Raw genomic sequence first — 12,644 nt, 5'->3', positions numbered from 1 at the left:
GCTTATTCCCCGTCAATTTGTGTGAATTGCGCGTGCGACCTAACTCTATAAAAGAATTATTTGTTTTTTTATACAAAATGTTGTAAACGACGTGAGAATTTACAGTAATCGTTGTTTAGTCAGTTGAAAATTGATCTTCTTTTAGTAAAAATACAAAATTGATGCAATTTTAATTTTTAACATAATTATTTTAGAGATTTAATTTCGTAAAATCTCAAGTTAAAAAATATAACTTTCTTTACAAAGTTGAAATATATATAATTTACTATAACTTTTTAATTGCCATTAAGCAATCAATTAATGCAAGTATGAATTTTTTATGAAACACTCAACATTTTGTTTTTCATACAAGGAATTTACTTCTCTATTACTAAGTATTTTCCTCGACATAATCTGCATATATCTATGAGATAAGTGTACATGTCGAGTTCATCTTAATCGATAAGCCAGTAATGCGAGGTGACTTGGTAGCGCACCTTTTGATCATATCTTGTTTCAAAAGGTCTCGTAATTATTTAACTCCATTCCGTCGGGTTACTTATTTGTGTCGTAACACCGACGAGATGATACGATGTTAATTTTTTAATTCCGTATTTTGCGCAAAGTTGAAATTCAAGAACTTTGCCTGCAGACATAAATTTTAATGATGAATAGTAAAAACAAATATTGCGTAAATGTAAATTACGTTATGTCCTTTTATAAATTGCATTATGTGTTATGTTCTTTTATAATTTATTATATTATTCTACTATGCAAGCCGTGCATCAGAAAATTCACATTAAAGAGAAAAGGAAAATGTTTTATATTTCCCTTCATACTTCTAAGTTTTATCATCTCTACAAGTTTTATTATTTCTTTCAAACTTTTTATCACAATACAGTTCTTAATTCACTCTCTTGATTTTGACAAAACTTTCGCTTATTTTAATTGCATATTTTTTTATCTGTTAAAATTGATGTGAAATCGACACCTTGTCAACGACATAAATTTCTCTGATATTGATACGCACGCGAATAGAGGATGAAAAAATAACAAATACATTCCGTAAATTCGTGCTGAACACGGACTGTGTTCGGGACAAAATGAGCAAGAGACGAAACGCGATGTGTTTGCAGATCGCACATTGCATCGGTGACGGAGAAGTATGTACACGTAAGGAGTTGGTCGAGTGCACATCTCGCACGCGGTGTGCAACGAGTGCACTCAGCCAACGACCTCTGCACGCCCTCCGCCCGAAGAGATTTATATTCCATTACGTTTCTCGCTGGAATCGGCGCGACGACGCTACCCGCGTGATATCACCGCGCTAAGATTTTATCCACTCTCCGCGGTTGTTGCAACCCTGTGTAGCCGTACAGTCATACCTCATTACCGGTTAATTACCGGAGTAAGTCTCCGAGCGAACGAGCTAGCGAGCGACCGGCTGACAGCGCGAAGGGGGCCGCTGCGTGACTCGCGGCACTATGTTTCACTAGGCGGGCGCTAGGTATAACTGTACCGAGGTTGTAACCGCGACGATTCGCTCGCGAGCCGGACGAGACTACCTGTCTCACGAGAGCAAGCAAAAGAAAGAACGACGTTCGAGTATATCCGCGGATACCATTTATCCGTGAGATTGCACCTGTGGAAACAGTCACCGAGAATCACCGGATGACCATAAGTGTCACGGCAAAAGCGGATGAGTCTCCTATCTCGCTCTTCTCTAAGAGCTCGAAGATCTAGTTTCCTAAAGTTATGAAAATTCTTATCATGATCGAGAAATGTTTAAATTAAATTTAAAATTTTTATTTTTCGTTATTTGAAAATATATTAGTGATATTTTATATTTTATAGTAATATCTCTAGTATTTTTTAATATTATCTTGATGGTAAATATTTTAGAGCTAAATCGGTTATGCATTCTTCTCTTAACTTTACGATCCGATCAACGTCGGTAATGCAAAACTGCGAACAACAGTGGAAAGTATGAGCTATCATTGAGCAGTGGGAGGTATCGTTACGCATCTATCGCCGATCAAATTGATGCCATTATGTAGATACCATATTACGTTGATAAGTCCGTCGGGTCGTGCCGGCAAACCGATAGTCTATCAATTAAGAAAAGTCTGGAGAAACCCATGGCGGCGAGTCCATGGTGCCGCGCGTGGTCGTATTTATGGTTCCTGTCCGCGGCGCGGGCCATAAGCGTCAGTTTGTTTGTTGTAAAACAAGCCGCTGGCTTTCGCACATTGTCGCCGCGAGATAATCGCCTGGCCGCTTTGTTATTAATGCGTAATGAAACGCAATTAATTATCCGGGCATTATATTTCACGCTGGATTGCAGAATTGGATAATGCAAACTTGTTTTTAGTTATTATAATTTTTATATTTATATTTATTTTTTATAATTAGGTAGAGATTTAATGAGAGATGAGTCTCAATAATATAACAATAAAAAATTCTTGTGCTAAATTGTGCGAATCGCCGAGACTACCAAGTAGTACAATTACCTGCCGCATCATCATTTTTTTTACAACACATTATCCAACTTTCTGAAGCAGCTGCCAGAATGATGCGGCAGTATCCTTCTTATCTATTTAGTCAAGCAAACCTCTTATTTAAGACGAAAATCGTGATGAGGAAATATTGAGAAATTTCATCATTTATCACAATTTTTTAATTTTGAATATCTTACTAATTAAGTCTGCTTGTTGAAATGAATTCTACTCGTAATTGAATAAGATTTTGTTACTTATTTGCATTCTTAAACCATAATTTGTGTGATATTAATTATTTAATTTATTTTATATATCCGAGATCCGTCTTACATCGTTTGTTGTACAAATTGCACTTTTATTACTTTTCTTAATTACGCAGCATGTATTAATTATGCGCAATACGCACCACCCGGCAAATTTTTGAGCAAAGTAAGGATGCAACTTATAAACGTAAAAAGAAAGAGAAAGAGAGGCAGAGGATAAAGTATCGAAATAGCAATATTGCACGATCGTAATATCGTTAACCGCGGCATTTCCACCTGGACTTATCGCGGCCGCGCGAGTCGTAAACTCGTGGACATTCGCGCTCGCGTGGCACGTCGCATTCTTTTAATTATACGCGCGCCGATAGAGCGCATAAGCTTAAGCGAGCGCGCGACACAGCACGTTTAGAAACAGCCGACCTTTCTAAACGCGACGCGATCGTTGAAGTCGTAAAGAAAAAGGGAAGCGAGCGGAAAGGCGCGCGCGAACGTAAAGTAAAGAGGACAAAGGCTCTCCTGAACTGCCGCCGCCGTCGTCTTCCTCCCCGTTGTCGCCCGCTATCGCGCGAGCCTCGATCGTTTCTCACCGCGGCTATACGTAAGTGCATTCATTGGCGTAAAGTCCCCCGCTTGTAATCTCGGATGTTCATCTGGCAACACGCGCAGTCGCCGCATTACGGCACAAAGTGCTATCATACGACACAATGCGTCACCTTCGACTCCGTTGGTGCCTCTCCGAGCCAAACTTTAGTTTACGACATGGAGCTTAAAGTAATAGTATTTTAATTCCCGATTAGATCCCGATGAAAAGCGATTTTAAGTTTAGAAGATATAGAAAAAAATTAAGGAGAGAAGATTAGACCAGAAGTAAAGTAGAAAAGATTAAAAGAAGAATCTTAATTATGCTTACAAATTTCGTTTATTAGAGTCTTTATGATCTTTTATTCGAAAAGAATTTTATTTTAGATTATAATAAATATTTACACTCGCTTAAATTACCATATAATTTATTTTGTAACACTAAGATCTTCATTAGAAAGTGCAAACAGCGATGCTGATACAAGATTTCGCGATACATACGCAAATTGGTGTAATTAATTAGAAAAGTTGAAACAGTGCATTTTAAGTACGTGAATGCATACGCAACTCGATAAAGATATCGATCAACGGTCGCGGCTCTTTTGATGAGAAATCAAATCGTGGTTAATGGGTTGATTAATTAAAGCTTTGATCCTCAGGATATACCGCTCGTAAAAATACGGCACGCTCGCGTTCTGGGCCACCCAATTCGCCGGGACCGGAATTACAGGTGCGTTCCACCACTCGTGCCAAATTCGCCCGCGATCGGCGCGATTCCAGAAAAACGACGTCCGGCATTATTTTGGAAAGTGCAGGTGGTTCGGTCGAAAACAGGTCGCATGCGCTCATGCCGAAAAACGGACGGAAAAAACGGAAAGTGAAACTACTTTATTTTTTGCATTTTGTATGCACGGGATATGCATTTTAATACTTTTTTTCGTAATATTTATTAACGAGCAAATTTTCAGAACATAATCTGTGCTATAATATTTGTTAGTTAACAATCCGTGTTAATAATAATATCTCGTAATGAATAGCGAACAATTCTAATACTCTCTCGGAGAAATCATGGCAATAAAGATTCATAATGCTAACGCTTGTATAAGAAATTTCCTGCTTTACTGTCAAACAAATCAACAAAGAATACCACGTGTGTTCTCTCAGCGATTAACGATGGAAAAGATGACAGTGGTATCAGGTTTCCTAGGTTGTTGCGCGTTCCCTTCGTTGTCTGCTCGCGCGACGCGTCCGCACCACGTGTGAACGGGGACTTACCGTGTGTACGGCCGTGTGTTTATAGCAAGTGTGTGCGAGAGAGATAGAAAAAGAGGGAGAGGAACGGCGGCGGTCCCACCGACCGACGTTTTATGAATATGCATGGCTTTTCCGGCCGTCGCCGTCGTGCACGAGCGTGCGTTGCTCCCAATTTGTCACACACCGTGGCATTATCCCATTTTGTTAATAAAGCAATGTTACGCGCGCGTATGCTCGGGGGCCTAACTCTTCTTTTTTTTTCTTTTATTCTCCGCACGGCGCAATTATGCAACTCCGTAATTGCACGGCGCTTTGCTCGTCTCTGCGGCGATAGCCGCTTCCCCGCGCATCGTCGTCATCCTAAGCGCGTAACAAGACGCGACTTTATTACCAAGTTTCTTTCGTCCGTGGTATAGCAGGTGCGTGACGTGATGAAAAAAAATTGTCCTGAAAGCAGCGAGGAAGTAAGGGCGGAGTGAGTACTCGCGCCGACGGAAAATAAACTCGGCTTCGATTCATTTGAGTTAATGAGCTCGTAGACGAAGAAACTTATACCACTTATATCATTTCGTTTGCTCCGAGACCGTCGACTCGAGACGTGAGAACTTCCGGCGGGATGAAAAAAGATGGCTATTACGTATAATTAAATGTTGATCGAAAATTCTGTCAAGAGATTCGCGCAACAAGCAATTTTATTTTCGTAGAACTTTTTTTCTTAACTGCAATTATTTTAAAGAAATATTTTTTTAGAAAATTGTACGTTAATGTTTTAAGGAAAAACTTCTTTACTAAATAATATATTAATGCTTGGCTTCCGAGAGGCCCATAAATAGTTAAAAAATAGAGATCTTAGACGCCTAATTGATTTACATTTTAAATGTGCTCTGGATGCATTTTGATATAAAAGCACACTTCATTATAGTTATTTTTAGCCAAATAAATCAAAACTTTAGGGCTTTCCCGTAACCGTCCGGAGAGATGCACTTCTCTCGACGCGCACATCCAAACCTTCAGTTGCAAAACGCTGTTATCACCAAATAATGCCGAAACAACCGGCGAGCTGTCATTGCAGTTACTTTACTAACGAACCAGACATGACGTGTGGGAATAGAAATACGTGATTCGCGTCGTATAACGCGTCCGAAAAAGAGAAACGTGACGTTTGATAGCCATATTTACTCGCGGAAAAATAAGAGGGCAGAGAGGCACGATCCGTAAATTCCATTAACGATCACCCTTTTACAGTACGCTAGACAGTGTATCGGAAATTATCGATTCCGCCGGCCGGGAATTATCGAAAGTCGCTCAGGCGGTAGTGAAGTTTCTCAGGTACGCAATTAAACTTTTTCTCGACCTGATCACGTCAAAGATTCTCGTCGGCTGGCGATCGCTCGAACGTTTGGACGCGTCTTCGAACCGGTACGCCGAGTCGAAGGGGAGAAGAAAAAAAAAAAAATAGCCGCGACAGCATCGGGAGTGCGTGTCGCGTGATTCCGAGGACACCGATTTCACGAGAGATACATTAATGCCGTGAGCAAGCGTGTCGTGTACGTTTTATAAGTTGTCGTATAAATTTCCACCGCTTCCCCTTTGCTTCTCCTCGCTCTTCTCCCCTTTGATAATTTAACGAACTTTCGTAGAATAACAAGTTACAAGAGCACAGTCTTCCCCGCAACGACAGTAACAAGAGCGTAACAAGCGTCGGATTTTCCTGGAGATTGTAACAAAATTAGCGCTCGCGCATATGTATAAACCGTTATGTTTTCTTGGCGTCTCATCATTCAGACACTTTTTAATGCAATAAACCGGATCGTATATTTTAAAAGATTTTCTTATTCTCATTATTTGTCGAGACTATACGAGAATTGCGCAAATTAGAAAAATTTTTTTTTATGAAACGGGGAAAAAAGTTTACGGTTTAAGAACGAACGTGAAAGTAGATTTTTGTGTCGCGATCGATTATTCGAATTTACGTCATCGACACGTGATGAATCAGGACGGCAAAGTAGTAGAAGGCAATCTGTGTGCTCTTGGTCGTATTTTAATCTTATCACGCTTGTGCTTTCGTCGATTCGCTTGATACTTTCGCAAAGCTTTTCTTATCGACGTAAAAGTACGAGGTTCGGCTCGTTCTTCCTTTTCGCTCGTATCGGCCTATCGGCTCGTTTCCACTTTTGTCGAGGCGTAGAGTGCCAGTGTAGAGCGCGCACCCCAGTATATTAGATATAGATACGATATCTGTAACAGTACGACTGTTCGCGCAAAGTTCCCATCTCCGTTTCTTACTAAGATCATTCCTTAAAATGAGTTAGAAGTTTAACGATATAAGCAAAACTTTTTACAAATATATTGTACATTGTTTATAAAAAAAATGAATGCACCGATAAAATAATTCTAAATCCACGATATTTGGCTTTGCAAAATATTTTGCAATATTTTAGATAGAGAGATATTATATTTTACACACGTATATCGCAATGACCATTGTGAAACGTTTCACACCGATGATAGCGATAAAAGAAAGAGACTAAAGTACATTTTACCAGATTAAGATTTTTCCACGCCGCGACCAGTCGTTTCGCTCGTTTCCCTTCCGATACGAGCGTGCGTCTACGTTGCATTACGTACGGCGATTGCGTCAGGGTGATATCGTCATCGAATACGGGGCGAACACGACTTTAGCCTTCTCGCATCCGGGGACACGAGAACCGAGAGGTGCGTGTCCCGACACGGCTTGCCCATTAGGTGGACCCGCGCAACGCGCCATCAGATTAGATTCCCTTTCGTCCTTTCGCCCCGGTGCTCGCTGCAACAATGCACCGGCGCCGGAGATGCGTCGGTTGGCGTTTGCATCTACAACGCGTTTCCGGAATCCGTAAATCTGCATTAGAGTCAGCCACCGAAAGTGTGTATTTCCGTTCAGAAATGCAAAAGATCTCCGTAGATTGTATTGCCCGTGAAAGATCCAAGCGCGTATCCAACTTTCTTAATAAATTTAATTGGCATTTATGTTGAGTCGCTCGAATCGTAGTCGGAACGTAAATCTATCGCGGCAAAAAATCCAGAGAAACCGAATCTACGGCGCAGCTCGCGCTTCTTTGTTTCGAGCGCACAGCATGATCTCGCGGGGAACGCGGCCAGGAGAACACGGCCGTATCTTTCGTCTTATTTATTAACGACCGCGGCGGGACGCTGTCTCTTTGCGCCGCGCTGGCCTTTCGCGCCTGCGGCCGTATTAACCTTTCGCGCGGCATCTGGGAGTCGGATCGGCGCCAAATTAGTGACGCGACCGGAGAGTCGTGCCGAGTGTCGGGACGGTGTCGGGATCTCGTCGCCGGCCCCCACGACGGTGGTCGTCGCGCGCGGGGAAGCTGCCGCAGCGGGATTAGGTATCTGCTCCTGCAAAGTCGCGGTGCACGCGATGGCCGCATGTCAGCCGTTATCTCCTCCTGGTCTTCGCACGTTTTCGAGTCGCCCGGCAGCATCGGGGTGTTCCTTCGCTCTCGGGCGCGAGCATTCGCGTCTTTCGGGTGATGTATATCGACCGCGACATTCGCCGTCGCGTCGCGCCGAGATGCGCTCTCGCACGCCAGCCAATTACAAGGGTACGAACGACGAGAGGACACGAACGGCATCTCGAGATCAACGCGATTTATTTCACTGACCTTCCTCGGTATTTTTTCTCCGTAATGCACGAGAGAGCGACGCGGTTTCCCAAAGTTTCGAAAAATTCTTCCTCGCATATTTGGAAGTTCCGACTTCAATTTAGTTCTTGTTAACTTTTTAGTTCAACAATTTAGATAGTGTTTTATACTGATTAATTTACATATTTTTATAGAATACAGATTTTTTTTTCAAAAAAATTCACACTTCCGTTAAAATTGTAGGTTCGTGGAATTTACAACATATTAGTCCGTAACGTTTAAGCCATAAATTTTCTTGAATAAATAGCTTTCGTACTGTGATATAATTTTTTTTATCTCGTCAACATAGCATATGCAAAGTTTCACTGGGGAAAGGCTTGCTGTGCATAAATTTTTTTAATAAACAGTATATTAACATGCTAAGCGCATACCGCAAAATCGCAAATAGCAAGACGTAAAAGTCTAGCACTAAATATTGAACGGAAAATTTCAACTAATTTTAATTACTAGAAAACTATGTTAGCATAACTGCGCAAACGAATTGCGAGTCGTTAAATAACTGTAATCGCAGTGGATTAATGATTCATCTAGACCGATAATCCGCGCGGTGGAGAAAATGCAGTCCCGCGAATTAATGCGTTTCGCAACGTGATTTTCCTTTACGCGGGGCCGCACTCTCCCGTGGTAATTGATTACATTAAGATCGCAACAAAGTCGCGGCATAATCGTAATTACCACCTGCGTTGTGGCATCCTGGTTTACGGCTAATTGTCAAAGTAATGCGTATGCTATATAAGCGCGCACGTTACCCGGCAGCGATACATCCGAACGGCGTTTTCCCGGCTGACTCGCGAAATCACGAGCTGCTAACGAAATATGCGCGCAGCCGCTAACGAACCACGGTCTAATTAGGAAAAAACACAGGAGGAAGCGCGTGCATTTTGTAGCAGTAATGGACGTGCGTCTCTGTTGCTGCTCGCTGCGTTCGTCGGCAAGGAAAGCAAGCGCCTGTCCGCTGCATGCAAAATGCAGCGAAACAACATTTTTCTTGACAGAGATACTATCAATTTTCGTCATTTGTCACGATGTTTTGATATTTTATGTTAAGTATTACGGTAATTTTTCTTCAAGTAAAATCCCATTAAATAAGATAAAACTTTGTGCCGTGATTAAAAACTTTCGCAAAGTTAATCAAAATCAGCGCCGTATTAACGACGATTCACGTAAAATGTTGACAGTGTCTCGTTTCCGCCACACTGCCGATGGTGTGTCGCATGAGAATCGGGATAGAAAAAGAGTCATGAGAAAGGAAAGCGAACCTGACCAAATACAATATCATCGAGAGCGTAAAGCATTCAGTGGCTGACGATTGCGCGGAGTCGTTGCTTAATCCCACAATTATGCCCGATCACGTCGTCGAGGCGAGGAGAAAAAGCAATTTCCGCATTGCCGCATTGCCGTTAAACGCAATCGCGCAATCGGTGAAACTGCATCCGCACGTAAGTGTATATACGCGTACGTGTTTCGCGATAAATAGACTTCTTTGCGCTCGCGAAGAAAATTATGAAAAAATGGAGATGAGACGAAGTAATCGCCAACCGATTCTTGTGCGATGATAAATTCGTGTTAGTTTTACATTAGTGAGCAATCCGCAAACATTTAATCGCACGTGGAAATTTAATTCAACAAATGAATAACTGACAATCATACGGGCATGTTTCGTCGTGTAAAAAACAAAGAAATGGCGTTATCAGGCGAAATTAAGTTTTCAAGTAGAAAAAAATTAAAATCAGCACAAATCATTTTCCCATATAATGCTTTCTCTTCCTCTCTCCTTGCCTGGACATCGGATGATAGAAAAAAGAAACCCTCTGTCGGGTCTCACGTGTGCTCGGACACGTCGGGAAGCGGGAATCGTGTTGCGCGGCCGTAACCATTATCACGTTGCCCTTCTTCGATAGGGTCGGCACGAGGTCGCTGAAATAGCGACACGAGAGGGTCCCCCGTCCGATTTATGTGTACCACAGCGGAGAGAAAGAGGATCTCTTCTCTTCCCAGGACTTCTGGTAGAAGCGTCGAGTTTACGTACGTGCAGAAACTCGTAACGTAGGGTTGGATGGAGGGAACGGATGTAGGTGGATAAGTGGAGAAAGCGAGAGAATAGAAGCAGACAGAGGAAGAACGGAAGTGAGGGAGAAAGAGAGAAATAATACAGGATGTCGCAGACTATTTTTATCTAAACATTCTTTAACCAATTTGAATTATTCTTTAAGAATAGTAACAGACTCATAGTTTTATTTCAAAAATTATTATCTAATAAAAACATTTTGTTCTTTATTTATCTTTAAATAGACTTTATGAAAAATCTTGAGGATTATTTATAAAAATATTTAATGTTGAAAATTAAAAACTTGCGATAAATATAGTAAATTTTTCCGAATTTTTTCCACATTAAATTGATTTTTGATGTGATCGCATTTTATCTTACATTGATTAAAGAATACAAAAATATAAGTCGATTGAAATAATTTTCAATTACCGAATAAATAGCAATCTATGTTGCATCATGAAGTGACAATTTTACATACGACAATATTATTCTTGTATGCAGATAAAAAACAATTTTGTACAGTCAAAAAATTTCTTAGTAGCTCAGAGTCGTCAAGTATTCGAACTCCAATCGATTTCAATTTGACTCGACAAATTCTAAATAAACTAGAAAGTAAGAAAATATCCTAGATAATAGATGACGGGAGGCTTGCTCTGAGACAACCTGTACATGCAGGATGTGAGAGACAGCAGTCAGCCAAAGATCCACGTTGTTAGATCGTATCAGAGGGTTGTCTCTGCTGCTACCGCCTGTGCTCGATGTGCTTACCGCTCTCGCACAGCCACTCCGTCTAGCTCGGAGGTATTTGATATTGACTTCCCGAGGCTCGACTTTGAACTCCTGAAGCGGAGAGAACGAGAGAAAGGGAAAGAGAGAGAGAGAGAGAGGGGGAGAGAGAGAAAGACAGAGGCGCAGGCTGCACCACCCTCGCGTTACGTTTAATTAAAAAGCTTCGTGTACGCGCGCGCGCACGCTCTTATATACACTGCGCGATATGTGTGTCGATAGTCGACGATACACAGCAAACTCTCCGTGCAACTCCAAAGAGCATTTACGCGGTCTGCGTTAGAGGAAAAACAAAAATTATTTACTCGTCGCGGATGTGTCGGCTCAAAGTGACGGATCCAGCAAAGCGCGTTCGCTCTGTTGAACTTTCGCTTACATTTACACTAACGACGAAAAGCAGTTGACAGAAAAAGTCGGGGTCTTTATCGTTTGACTAACAATTTGTAATTTTATAATTTCGCATTTAATCGAAACGCTCGGTATAACAGCAGGAGAAATCTAAAGTAAGAAAATTATTCAAGTCCATCCACGAAAAACTGTTGAATAACGACAAGAAGGAAGCGCATTTCGGTGCATTGTGCAACGTGATAGCACGGTATATGTACCGTAATGCGATATTAATTTTTCTTTTCTTTAGAACGCGCGCAAAATTCCGGAAGAGCGAAAGAAGAGAGAGTGAGAGGGATGGACGCGCCGCTGAGGCAGCGGGCAGCGACGTGCTGCTTTATTTTCACCGGCATCGCGCTTCGTCGTGGAAAACGCGAGGCTGGCAACAACGTTTTCCAACGATAACAATTATCCACGAGAGACTTCATTACCCATTCGCCGCGAGCGGCTTCTATTCTTTATTTATGGACAAGCTCATTATTTCTGTGCAAGTAAGCATATGAAAAATTCTCCCCTCGCGCGTTCCAGTCCTCCCTTCTCCTGTCCCCCTTTCCTCCCGTCCTCCCCCTGCCATTTGCTTGCCGCGACTACCGACCCGTGCAACGACCGAGTCACGGTTTTATTAAATTAGTTGCCACGGTGCGGAGACTCGTCTCTCTCGCTCTCCCGCGCTCTCCTTCTTTCTCTCTTTCACTTTTGCCGCGTAATTTTGCTTTTCGCCCCGACCCATTCGCATGCCATTCGTCGATCCGTCGTAGCGTCATCGGGATTATTGCCGGGCGACTCGACACGACAATCCTGCATCGATCATTCGGTGGCGATACATATCGGTCCGTAGCGTGGGAACATGCGAGAATGTATATGTATGTAACATATCGCGCGCGCGTCGAATATAATAAATCAGTGGCGGATTAAATTTACTTGGAAGCTCAATTTGCGGATTCTATTTTTTTATTTTCTTAAATATCGATACATGTAATAGGACGAGTATGTTAAAGTATTAAGTACATATATACATTATCACAAATATTTCTCGTGATTAAAGTTTTTAAAGTTCACCCAATCATAGTAAGGATAACGTACAGGCAATATACGTAGAGATAATATAAACATATATTGTTTATTAAGCGTGCTTTATTGATTT

At 41.8% G+C, this 12,644-nt stretch overlaps 1 long non-coding RNA gene across 1 annotated transcript in view; it reads left to right on the top strand.

The window, feature by feature from the left end:
* The window catches only part of LOC137000821 (uncharacterized), a 199,913-nt gene that overhangs the window by 31,410 nt on the left and 155,859 nt on the right, over positions 1–12,644 (top strand). The window lies entirely within an intron of this gene.

This window comes from Linepithema humile, chromosome 6 (assembly GCF_040581485.1).
Source record: "Linepithema humile isolate Giens D197 chromosome 6, Lhum_UNIL_v1.0, whole genome shotgun sequence".
Lineage (NCBI taxonomy): Eukaryota > Metazoa > Arthropoda > Insecta > Hymenoptera > Formicidae > Linepithema > Linepithema humile.
The sequence above is the reverse complement of the archived record's forward strand: the minus strand, read 5'-3'. Positions and strand labels throughout refer to the sequence as shown.